General features: G+C 49.3%; 1 pseudogene; it reads right to left on the minus strand.

The window, feature by feature from the left end:
* Positions 1-6,994: 6,994 nt before the first annotated feature.
* LOC144685343 (histone H2A-like) lies at positions 6,995-7,384 on the minus strand (annotated as a pseudogene).
* Between the last annotated feature and the right edge of the window lie 5,772 nt (positions 7,385-13,156).

Genomic DNA, 13,156 nt, shown 5'->3' on the forward strand with positions numbered 1-13,156 from the left:
TGTGCAGATGTGCTCATTGTGGTAGTGATTTTCTTGCTGCTGTAGCAATGATGTTTGTTGTTTCTGAATGGCACAAATAGTTGCCATGACTCACGCTATATTCGCATGTCCAATATGTAATTTGCAATGGCGTCTACTTTATGAGAACCAGTTTATGAAGAATGTAGTTTAAAACTTTGACGCCCATAGGCTTCCATGTGTCTCTGCAGCAAGATGTAGTGTCTGCATTTAAGGCTGAACATCACTCTCCCACACATGATGCTGAACTAAACAAGTAAGGATCAATCGGTAACCATGCACTTGACTGCAAGAGTGTGTGATGTAAGAGGTATGTGCTCATCTTGATGAAGTCGTCTCCTTACCTGCAACAATCTTACAGTGGACCCGCAGGGCTATTTTGGGGGATTTCATGTGCTCCTTGGGTAAAGGCACAGCACACAACTCGATCTGCATGACAGTGGTCTCATTCTCATTGACTTAGGGTATCTAGACGGGAGTGGTCTTTCTGAGCCAGACCATTTCGAGGACTGTGATACTCTCACAGATTTGCATATGCAAATCTCCTGAAGCCTCAGCAGGATCTATGAAGGGAAGATGTTGTCATTGGCTGTTGTGTCAATGACTGGGCCAGGTTTCGCCCTAATGCAAAGGTCACCCAGGACAGAGACTTGTCAGGCTTCTGACGATTGCAGGGTCCCGAGTGGTTGGACCTCAGCCAACCATTGACCTGGTCAGGCACTCTTTGTGAGGACAATGTGAACACTCCTCGCAACTTTACTGCATGATCTAGATTTAATGCTTCCTAATGTGTAAAGGGTGATGGGGGGTGCAGTAATAACATGATGCCTCAGCATTCTGCAGTGATAAGAACTGGCGTTGAGGCAAACGGAGCTCCCGGATGTTGTTCCCTGTTGAGCCATCCAAGTGCAAAGCACGAAAGATTGATACAAAAACAGAAAATGTTCGAAAATCTCAGCAGGTCTAACGGCATCTGTGGAGAGAGAAACAGAGTTAACGTTTCAAGTCTGTCATTAACTCTGTTTCTCTCTCTACACATGCTGTTAGACCTGCTGAGTTTTTCCAGCATTTTCTGTTCTTGTTTCAGATTTGCAGCATCCGCAATATTTTGCTTTTATCTTAAGAAAGATTGATATGTGTGTTCTGGCTACCTTACTGATTTGGTGTCACACTGACATGAGTGCATCCCTATGTAATTTGGAATTGCAGCCGATTAAAAGCTGCCATGCACACTGACTTGGTGAGGCCATTGGTGATAGCGCTATACTGTGTGGCGTTGCTTAAGAACATGTGCTAAGGGAGAGATAATCACATTTCACAGCATCCAAGTGTTGCCAAGGCTACTCTCCTTTCCAAGGATGATCCCATCATTTGGGCATATGGTGAGTACTGATATTTCCATAATCATTGTGAGAGCTTTGAACTTTCGTGACATTTTCTAGCTGAGAATGAAGATGGTGGGGCGTTCCATGCAACAAAGGCTAAAGGAAATATCGATTATGAGAATTTGTCATCACTTTACTCTGCCTGTAATCTCGTAGTTATCAGGTTGTCACGTGTATGTTTGCCATGTCATACCCATGCAATGGTCTCTTCATGTGGCTCGTCTAAATCCTCGCACTCTTCAGATTCATCCCTTCCAAAGTCCTCCTCATCCAAGTAGACGTCTCGCTCCTCAATTTTCCCTCAGGTAATACATCCCCGCTTTGCAGTGAAAAATTGTGCAGGGCGTAGCCAAAATGTTGATGTGGGACACCGTCTGTGGTGAGTATTGGAGAGCCCTGCCTGACCAGTCCAAATATCGGAAATGCATCTTCAGGAAGCCAATCGTTTGCTCTATCAATGACCTTGTGGTGGAATGTGCAGCATTTTATCTCTCTTCAGCTGCACTATGGGAATGGTGAATGGGCATCAGCAGCCAGGTCTGCTGAAGTATCCCTTGTCCCCTAGGGGCCAACCCTGTAGGTACCAAAGTCCCTCGAAGATCTGTGGGACCTGTGAATGTATCAATATTTAAGAATTGTGAGAGGTCCCTGGGTACATAGCACAAACATGTAGGATATGCTTTCTCTCATCACAAATTAGCTGGATGTTCAGAGAGTGAGATCCTTTTCGATTTGTGAATCTCACTGACTGCTGCTAGGGAGCTCTCAAGGCCACATGTGTGAAGTCAGTGATGCCCTGCACTTGTGGGAAACCTGAGATTGCAGCAAATCCCACAGTTCTGCAGGCTGCCTTGCATCATCCATGTGGAACGTGGTGAGCTTTATTGAAAAGGGCATCTGCCACCTGCCTTATGCATTTGTGTGTCACTGATTGATTTACTCCGCAAAGGTCCCCAGTGGATCCCTGGAAGGACCCACTGGCAAAAAAGTTTAGTGCAGCGATCACCGTCAAAGCCACCGGCATGGGATGCTCTCCAGTCCTTGAAGCATGGGTTCCTCATGGAGAAAGTGGCAAATGTGAACTACCACATCCTTAGAGAGATGAAGGTGCCTGCAGCATTGTCTTTAGCTCATCTCCATGTATGAGATGTGTTTTCTATATAACTTTAGTCACACATCACACTCATCCTCATGGATTTTGCCCCTCCTCAGGAGCATCTGGGACTTCCTGGGGTCCTGCTGCCTCTTGCTGCTCAGGTCGATGATCCTCCTGGATCTGTGCCACTCAATGATGGATCCTTCTCCTCATTTGAATCACAGACAGCAACAAGACATCGTTGCCTGAAGCCTGCATTCTACAGCCTTCCTTGTATCTGTGAACGAATAGATTTGAGACACCATTGCAACTTCTCCTTGAATGTTCTCTCTCCATCCCCAGGCCAGGAATCCAATCTCAAGCCCTTGGCCTGCCCTCAGTCTAGACATGACATCCCCAGGCCACTGCTTGTAGGTGAATAACATCCTGGAGGTCCACAGGTAGCTGATCATTCCCCTCAGACATGACTGTGCATTCACAATGAGGGTGTTGATTAGGGTGAATACACCCATGTGCTATAACCCTCAGTCTGGCCATTGTCAGCTCACCTCCATTAGGCTAGACATTAACTATCGATACCCTAGCCTTGTACTAATGTTATGACTAGCAAGCATAGTGCCTTGTAAGCCATGACTATTACAATGGGAATATTAAGGCTTGTGGTGTGCATGTAGCTTCTGGTCCAGCAGCCGTGGCCCTTGATTGTTTAATCCTCCTTCCCTATTTACATGTCTGCCAGGAACAGATGGCCATTCACACCAAATTGGCTGTAGCCCCAAGACTTAATGGATTCCTGCCTGAAAACGCACCACTAGGACAGGAGCAATGCTCATTCAGTGGGCATTTGACCCTAGAAACCAGTACCCAGCTGAGCCTTGTTCTCCATGGCTTGAGCAGATAATTGAGAGGGTGAGTGGAGATGTCCCCTGAGCTGGCAGCGAGTGGGATGCCAGTGAATGTGTGATGGGCTTGTGAGCCTGGCGACACGGATGAGATCATTCATCCTCTTTCTGCACTGGATGGCCAACCTCTTCTGTGCAGTGTTGGCATTGATCACCACTGCCACCGCCTCCCAAGCTGGAGTGGTGAGATTGATGGACCTCCTGCGACCAGAGCCGGGATGGAGGACATCACGGCGGGCCTCCAAAAGGCATTCCAGTGATGTGTCACTGAACTCTTCTTGGCTTTCAGGGCCATGTCTTCACTGAAGCAGACCTGGGCTGTAAGCATCGAGAACTGTGTGCATGGAGGCAGTTTAATTGTGGCACCTGGAGTGAGGAAACGATGAGGTATTGGCGTGGTGGGTGATTTGGAGGCCGCCTGCCAGAGAGATGGCGTGTTTCCTGTGGCTGTGTAATGGAGAGAAGCGGATGATACGGAGCGAAAATCCACAATTGCAGCCAGCAGGTAAAACATCATTTTTCACGCCCACTGCTGCACTTAAGTGTAATTCTGGGACGATTCAGCCCTTACTTTCTGAGAACCCCCATGAGACCATCCGATACCGCCCCCTAACTTCGCAATTGCCAAAGTGCAGAATCCAGATGTCTCCCCTGAATGTAACTGTGGCCTTTGCTTCCCAATACTGTGGGCAGAGTCATCCCAGATTTGTACTAAGTGCAGTAACAGGCGGGAAAAAGGACAGTTTACCCACTGGCCACAGTGGCAGCTTTTCACGCCGTATCATCCCAATCCCGCCTCATTAATCATGCAGTCCCAGGAAACACGCCGGGCCACTGGTGGACCGGCCTCTCATTCACCCGCCCCATTATCACGTCAAGCCTTCGGTAAACTGGGCGCCATATTGAAAGGCCACCCCTGCAAAAAGCTAGCACTCTTCAAGGGATAGGAAGCTGCTGCGAACTGATGGCTGCCAAAGGGAGGAAACTTGCTGCCCCCAGATTTAGCGATGCCTCCCTTGAGTGTCTACTAGATGCAGCAGAGGCCCGCTGTGAAGTCCTCCAACCTAGCTCTGGGCAAAGGCCAGCAAGCAAGGTCACCAATCCAAGATGGGGGGTGGTGGCAGCAGTGGTCAGCTGGACATGACCCCCCTTACTCCTTCCTCCGCCCTTACTCCTGCGAAATCCTTCCTCCCCCGGACTCCTTCCTCACCGCCCCAACCCCCGAAGTCCTGCACCCCTTTGAACTCCTTCCACCCCCCAAAATCCTGCCCTTCCTCTGAACTCCTTCCTCCACCCGAAGTCCTTCTACCCTCTGAAACTCCTTCCACCCTCCGAACTCCTTCCCTTACACCTTCTTCCCCCCTTACACCTACCACCCGAGTTGCCACATTCTACCCCATTGCACCCTCCTCCACCCGTACTTCCTCCCTCTCTCTCCCAGCCTCACCCGCCCCCCACCCCCCCCCCCACCCCCCCACTCCCCACCCCTCCAACCCTCCATCCCCCCAACATCATCCTTCCACCCACCGCCCCCCTGCCCCCGGTACCCCTTCCTCTCCCAGTCAAACTTGGACATTCCTCTCCACCCCCTCAATGATCATCCACAGCAGACCATGGCTGAGACACTGATGTCCTGAAACAGACCCTCAATGGTGACCTTCCACCTTCCGTGAGCTGCTTCGCAGTGCAGCCTTGTCCATCAGAATCCACCCAGCATGTGATGCATGTGTTCCTCCAGGATCCGGTTTCTGTAGGGCTCCAGCATCCTCTGCTCCTTGGATGTCCGTGATCTGAGCAAGGCCCCGACAGTAAGTCCTGATTTCTGTATGTCACACTTGTCAAGACGTGTTCTGCACCAACATGTTTTCCTGCTGACGTGGGGGAATGATTCCGGCAAGCAGGGCTTAAAATGATATGCAGTTGTATGAAAATAAAGTTCCCTATGTGCTGCAGTGGGAAACGCGGCCCGCCATTGATGGGCGGAGTGGACAATTGTAAACTGGTTACACGGTGGCATGAAACCAATTTTTGGCCTTCCCGCCATATTGTTTTCCATGATGCCCGATGCCAACAGGCACAGAAAATTCTACCCTATGACTCTAACCCCCAGTACCAAATGCCTTAGTTAACTGACCACACCCTACAGGCCATTCTGTGCACAACCGTTGCTGCCCAGAGAGGCCATTCCCTACCCAAGACTGGAACCATGGCATGTATTCCTTGCAGAACACTCTAACATGGCCCATACAGTGCCAGACCAGTCTCTTAAACATGCCCCTGATAGTGTAGCCTCATCCCGAGGACAGTCTCATGAAATGCCTCCCCGGACAGACTTTCAATCTTACCCTCTTCCTACCCACCTCCCAATCCTGCCTCCATCTCACCCTTTCCCTCTCATCGTCTCCCCCGCCCCCAGTCCTGCCTCCATCTCAAGCTTCCCTTCTGCTCCTCTCCCCACCAACCCCCACCCTCCCCACCCCCCACCAGTCCTGCCTCTGTCTCACTCCACGCCTCTGGCCGTGCCTCCCATGCCCAGCTTTGATGCAGCTTGTGCTACAGGCACCTGATATATCTCAGTGACAACATGAAAGGAAGGCAAAAGCAGCATCTACTGACCTGCAAGTCGTGGATGACATGAAGCTTGCCACATGCGCACCAATTATGTACAGTCGTAAAACAGAATATTCCAATTAGCCACTGGCAGGGCACTTAATTTGGAAGAGGAGTGTGATTCTGGCAAGTTAATCTTTTAATAAGCATTCATGAGATGCTAATGATTGCAAATGGGGTTTTCGACATTGCTCAATGGGAGACCCGACCCACATTTTACCCACCCAGAAAGTCGGGGGAACAAAATTCCAAACTATTTTTCCACCGGCGGGAAACTGATCCTTTCATTCACGCCATGCTAAGTGCCCCCGCCTGCCATGATTCCCACTGCTGGTGGGAGTGAAAGATTCCGCTCTGTATCTTTTAACTTACTATATGAAATGGTCGAATCAGTAAAGACATCAACCCATCCATCTTATTCTGTGATCTGAATTTGTTTTTGGGGTCAACCTGATCATTATATAATTTTGGGTGGAATTTCACAGCCCCGTCACAGTGGAGGTGGGGCTGTAAATTGCAGCGGGTCGTTCAAAAGTCCATTGACTTTGACGGGACTGTAAAATCTCACCGGCATATGAAATATGACTCTTTGTTTTGCCAAGAATCCATCTTTTTCTGCTTCCTGCAGAATCAGGAATTAATTCAATTCTCTTCTGAACATTTCAACAGGACCTATTTTGCTGTGCCAGGTTCTTTCCACAAATTAATCATTCTTAAATTGAAGGAGCTATTCCCTGTGTCTCTTTCAAATTATAACCATGTCCTGCTGTTCTTCTTTCCTGGTTTTACTGCCTAGATCCAACTTACTATTATTATTTCATTATGTTATTTTTTTTTTAAATAATTTATCTCCCTTCATTTTTTTTTCCACTGAAAATGCATTTAGCTTCTACATTGATCTAACAACTTGGATTGGCTTTATTGTCTTTCTCCTTTTGAAGAAGAGTAAAAGCAGTATTTGACCTTTTCCTGATCTCGCCCCTTCAGGCATTAACCTTGCTGGGGTGTCTGGTTTTCTTGGGCAGCAGTACAGTCTGGGTGTTGGGCAGGACCCCACCCTGGACTATGGTGACCCCTCCCAGCAACTTGTTGAGCTCCTCGTCGTTGCGGATGGTGAGCTGCAGGTGGTGGGGGATGATGCGGGTCTTCTAGTTGTCCAGGGCCATGTTGCCGGCCAACTCAATGATCTCGGCTGTCAGGTACTTGATGACGGCGGCCAGGTAGACTGGGGCTCCGGCCCCGACACGCTCGACATAGTGACCCTTGTGCAGCAGCCAGTGGATATGGCCAACAGGGAACTGGAGACCGGCTCTGGAGAAGCAAGTCTTGGCCTTGGCATGCACTTTCCCTCCAGTTTTACTGCGATCGGACATCTTGTTGTCCCTGCTAAAAATCTTCATCAATTGGAGAGGCTGCTTGATTTGACATATGCTCAGGTAAATCAGAGGTCATGCTGGCTTTCTTTTTAATACATTTTTTAAGTACGACACAGAAATGCACATGTGTGGCGCCTGAAGCAGGTATTAAATGCAATGAATTTATATAGGCACTAATGGATGATGTTGGATGATGCGGTGTTTCATAAATACATGATTTTTATAGGATGTAATATGTACTATTTTGCTGGTAAAATAGAGCTGCGTTCCTTTTGGCCACCAACACTACATTTTAACCCTGATCAACGAACAGGATCGAGGCAAATGGTTAAAACAGTGGTGGCCACATTCCTAACGTTTAGCACCTGCCACCATTTTAACTGCCAGTTAACTCTTAATTGTTCTTGTAATAAAACTACCTACATTCTTCACTGTTCTAATCTGTTTATCTAATGGAGTGGATTAAATATCTTAAACTGTAATCAAATTTACTTACTTTTCAAAATTTTATTCAAGTTCACTAAATTATAAAATGTCCAGGATAATGACATTGTGTTGTTGGCGGCTGATAGTTTTACTGCCCCATGTAATCTAATAAAATATAGATAATATAACTTCCTGCAAATTTAATTGTAATTTGAAATCAACATAGGTTAAAGACCAATATAAAGGTTTGATAAATGTGCAAAACATTTCAAGGTAAGTCAAACTTTCTAAAGGTCCTATTCAATAAACCACTAACATTTTGAGAAACATTAAACATTATGATCAGTACATTTCACTAAAATAATTAATGGAGTGATAGTAAGCTTTATTTCTATGTTGTCCTGATATTGGATTTTTTTTTAAAATGTCAAAAATAAGGTTCGAAAGCCTTGTATAGAATCGAGAATTGAATGTGAAAAGAGGAAAAACATGAGCAACATTGATTTTGAGCACAGAATCATAGGGCGGAATTGTCCCAGATTTGCACCAAGTGTGGTAGCGGACAGGAAAAACGATGTCTTACCCATCAGCTGCAATGGTGGCTTCTCACGCCATATCATCTCAATCCCGCCGCATTAATTACGCATTCCTGGAGAACAAGTTGTTTCAATGGTGGGCAGGCACTCATTTGCCCACCACGCCATCACCTTGCCACTTCATCATGTCAGGCGCCACACACACATGCCAGGCGTAATTATCATCTGGCCTGGTAGGTGTCCTGCTTACACTCTCTCCATTTTTATTCATGCAGGACAAGCTGGCACATGACATGGGGGAAAGGTCACAGACTGGTGGAGGAATGCCTGAAATTAAGGTCTTCATGGACTTTGAAAGCAGAGCTATCCAGCTGGCCGGCGAGGGTCTGGACCTTTCCAGTGCCCACGGTGACGTCGGCAGTGTACTTTCAAGTGAGGATCCACAGTGCAAAATCCATCAAACAACCATGCTGTGAGTGATGTGTCCTGTTTCACAGGTCACTGCCATGCACTAATTGTCTCTCCTTGCTTTCACAGGCACATCTGGGAAACAGCCGATTTAGTCCATGACCCAGGGCCTCCAATCAAGCCCCGAAGAAACCTCTGAAGAGTAATCTGAAGGCACCCTCCTTGAAGTCCCATCACAGCGCTCACCCACACCCTCCACCAGCGCAGAGGCACACACCTCGGTGGGACCTAGCTTTAGAGTAACTCAGGGACACAATCTGGTGAGCACATTGCACTTTCTGATCCACAGCAGGCGAAGGCAGGGACTTCCCAGGTCCCCGGCGCTTGGAGGACTGCTGGAGGACGGAAATTTGCTGAGTCCGAGTCAGACAATGAGCCTCTGGACTTGGTCATGTCACAGTTGCGGGAGCTGCAAAGGCAGGCTCGGGAACAACAGGAAGAGATGTCTGCTGCACTCCTCAGACTGCAAGGCACGATGGAGGAGTCGGTCCACCTTGAGCCTGAGGTGATAGCGCCAGCATGCCAACGCACCAAGGTCAACGCTAGTAGGATGGCGGCTGCCATATAGACCTTGGTCGAGGACATCGGTCCTGCACTGCTGCGCGGGCTGAGCTCCATTGCTGACACCACAGTTGGCCTCCAACAGTGTGTACGTGAGAGGGGTGCGGGCTGATCGATCTCACTCCAGCTTCCATTTCTCCTCAAGGAGTCAGCCAGGGGCCCGAGGGCACCCATCGGGAAGAGGATCAGGAGGTGCACACCCCAGGTGACTCCGGGAGTGTCCGGCCCGTTCGAATCCCCCTCTGCTGACCCCAGCAGCTCCAGCTCCACAGGTCGAGAAGGGTGCCACTGCCACACAGCAGGACTCCGAAAGCAGGCCAGGGCCCTCCAGGTCTCGGCCCTCCAAAGGACGCCTGTCAAGGTCATCACAGACAGGGCATAACAGTCAACAGGCTGCCTCCACCTCTGCTGTGGATGTCTGGGGAGCACCAAGATGTAGTGGCAGGGTTAGGAAGGTTAAGAAGATGTAGAGGCACAGCCTGGGCATGGGTGTTAAACACGAGTACATCGTGTTCACTATTGTAAATAAACTCTTAACAATGTTTCCCTGCCTATGGTTCCTTGTTCTGATGAGCAGTGTTCATGTCACTCAGATGTGAAACCTTTCTGCACAAGATAAAGGCAGGTGTCTCAGTCCAGAGCCTCTTCCCTGTGCTTTGTGCAACCTTCAGACTAAAGTGATAGCCCAGCTTCACACTCCCTGGACACATCAGTGGTGCCTGCACCTCGATGGTGCTTGTCATTGCTGCCAGAATGTAGTGGGCAGGCGTCACCGAGATCTGTCATTCTCTCTGTGTGCTCTCAGTGCCTTTAAGGTGGGGCTGGCCCCCATCTCTTCAGCATCTGCAACCAGTGACCCTGTGCTCCTGAGAGGTAGGCGCTGAGGGTGGACAAAGGGTCAGGTGCTTTTAAAGTTTCATGGCTATGGCTCCATGATATGACCTTGAACACAGAGTACAAGTGAGCTGCCCTCAGCCAGACAGGAGTCAGACATTCTCAGAGGCTGTGTGAAGATTTATGGAGTGTCCTCACTGCGTGTCGTCATCATCCTCTTGCAATCAAGTGACTTTTAGGGCCTCCACTGTGTCTCCATGACAGGAGCATTATCACAGAGGGTTGGTGCGCTGCAATAAGCCAGACTGGAGTCAAACATTCATAGATGCAATGTGAGGATCTATGGAGTGTCCTCACTGCATATTGTCATCATCCTCCACAAATCTAGCAGCTGTGAGGGTCTCCCGAGCATGCCTGCCTCATCTGGCCAGTGCAAGAGCCTCACGCTGTCATCGTTGCCTTCGAGGACCTCCTCACCCTCATCCCCATCAACGACCTTATCGGAGGAGACTTCCAGCTCCTCCTTCTCCTCCTCAGCCAGCTCCTCTCCCTGTTGCAGCGCCAGGTTGTAAAGGGCGCAGCAGGCGAGTACAATGTGTGACACCCTCTGCGGTCTATATTGTAGGGCTCCACCAGACCGGTCCAGGCACCGGAACCTCATTTTCAACATCCTGATGGTTTGCTCCACCAAGTTGCGAGTTGCAGCATGAGCTTTGTTATACCTTTGCTCTGCTGCAGTCTGAGGCCGCTTCATGGGTATCATCAGCCACATCCTCTACGGGTAGCCCTTAGCCTCTGTGGACCCTGGAAGATGTCAGGGATCTGTGACCGACTGAGAATGTAGGAATTGTGGACACTCCCTAGAAACCATGCACAAACCTGCAAGTTGCAATTGTAGTGGTCGCACACCAGCTGGCCATTCAGCAAATGGAAGCTCTTGCTTGACATAGTTGACCGCTTGTTGCAACGGAGATCTGAGCGCCATGTTGATCGCACCCTGCACCTGTGGGAAACCCGAGATTTGGGCAAATCCAATTGCTCTTGCATCCTGACTCTCCTGGTCCTGGGCGAAATGCACAAGATTGTATGCCCTCATGAAGATGGCATCTGTGTCCTCCTAGATGCATTTGTGGGGTGGAGGCTTGTGATATCCCACAGAGGTCATCTATGGAGCACTGAAAGGAGCCACTGGCATAAAAATTGAGCACTGCAATCACTTTCACATCCACTGGCAGTGGATGCCCTCCATGTCCCCATGGCACCAAATCCTGTAGTAGCTAGCATATATGATCAACCAGTTCCTGATACATTCACAGTCTTCAGCAACGATTGTTCTCAGTCATCTGCAGGAATGAACGACGGCATCTATAGACCCTGGGTCTAGCTAAGCACTGGCCAGCGACGGCTCACTGTGGCACTTCAGCAGCGTGTGCAGGAGCCCCAATTGCCCCTTCTTCCAGAGGGTGCTGCTCCTCCTTCTGCACAGCCAGGTGCCTCAGTCGCTCTCTTCTCCGTCATCTTTGTTCTCTGCACACCACAAGGCATACAGCTAGTTCACCAGGCTCCATGTTCCTGATGTACTCCTCCTGTAGGATGAAAGAGAGAGACACGTGGGTTAGCTTGGGTGTTCTAAGAACCTCTCTTGGTTAAGTCTGAAGGTCCCTTAATGCATCCCAGAGAGTGCTGGCCCAGAGAGTTTAGTGTGCTACATGGCTGCCCAAAACCCCATCCACCTCTGCCCCACTCCGCCAGACAGGCTGGCAGCAGCTTTTCCCATTGGACTGAATGCTGCGCATTGCAAGGCTGCACTGTTAGTTTGAACCGTGGGAGAGACTGGTCCAAACCGGGATGATGACATTGCAAGGGACTGTGAGCCCCTCCACTAGTGACTGCTACGTGGCCAGTTTTAGCAAGGAGACTACAACGTGCCCAGTGTCCAACTGTTCTGTCCAACTAAGAGGCTCATTAGTTTGCAGTCTGTGCCCAAGGGGTGAAAAGCTCTGGAGCACTTGATGGTGCTTTCATGCCTCTGTGTTGATTGAGTGGGCAGAGAAGCTAGAGATCCAACTCCACGCATGTCAATGTGGCTGCATCTGAACTGTCTCAGCTGCAGAGCAATGGTCAGTATATACAAGGTTTCCCGAATGCGTGTCCGCTTCCCTCCCATCCCACCCCGCAAGTGCTTGTTGTGCACTACCTTCAACCACAGGGACAGCCCTTGCTCCGACCCCCAAGTCGCCTCAACCTCAGGGCAACCCTTGCCACCCCCCTCCAAGTCGCCTCAACTTTAAAGTCTAACAGATGACCCTTGCAAGCGCCGTGCAACGTTACTGTGCATTCACCTCCGAGTGCCCCTCAAAGTGCAGCCCAGCAAGTGCACACCTTATATATGTTGTTGTGAAACACATCGGCATGATTGGGCAGACGATCCAGTGGCGGGGAATGATTCCAGTGGGCTGGCCTTATAATGATATGCAGATGTATTACAATGAAGTTCCCAACATCTGATGGTGGGAAACGCAACCCGCCATCGATGGGCTGAGTGGACGATCACAAACTGTTTCACGGTGTCAGGAAACCGATTTTTGACCTTCTCGCCATATTGACAACTCACACTGCCGATCATGCCCAACGCCAGTGGGCACAGAAAATTCTGCCCATAGAATGGTTACAACACAGAAAGAGACCATTGGTCCATTAAGTCCTTGCCAGCTCTTTGCAAGAGCAATTTAGCTAGTACCTCTCCCCGCCCTCTCCCCGAAGCCCGCAAACAGAGTCTTGGTGAATTATCTGAAAAATGGCATTGATATTGCCATAATGTGCATGAATTGGACTAGCCCACTCGCCTGGCCAAGGAATAGAAAGATTATTACCTTTGAAAGAGGGATAAACAAAATGTCTGGTAACCTATGACAACCATAGCAGTCCAGAACTCCAGAATGAT

The sequence above is a fragment of the Cetorhinus maximus genome, chromosome 10, assembly GCF_964194155.1.
Source record: "Cetorhinus maximus chromosome 10, sCetMax3.hap1.1, whole genome shotgun sequence".
NCBI lineage: Eukaryota > Metazoa > Chordata > Chondrichthyes > Lamniformes > Cetorhinidae > Cetorhinus > Cetorhinus maximus.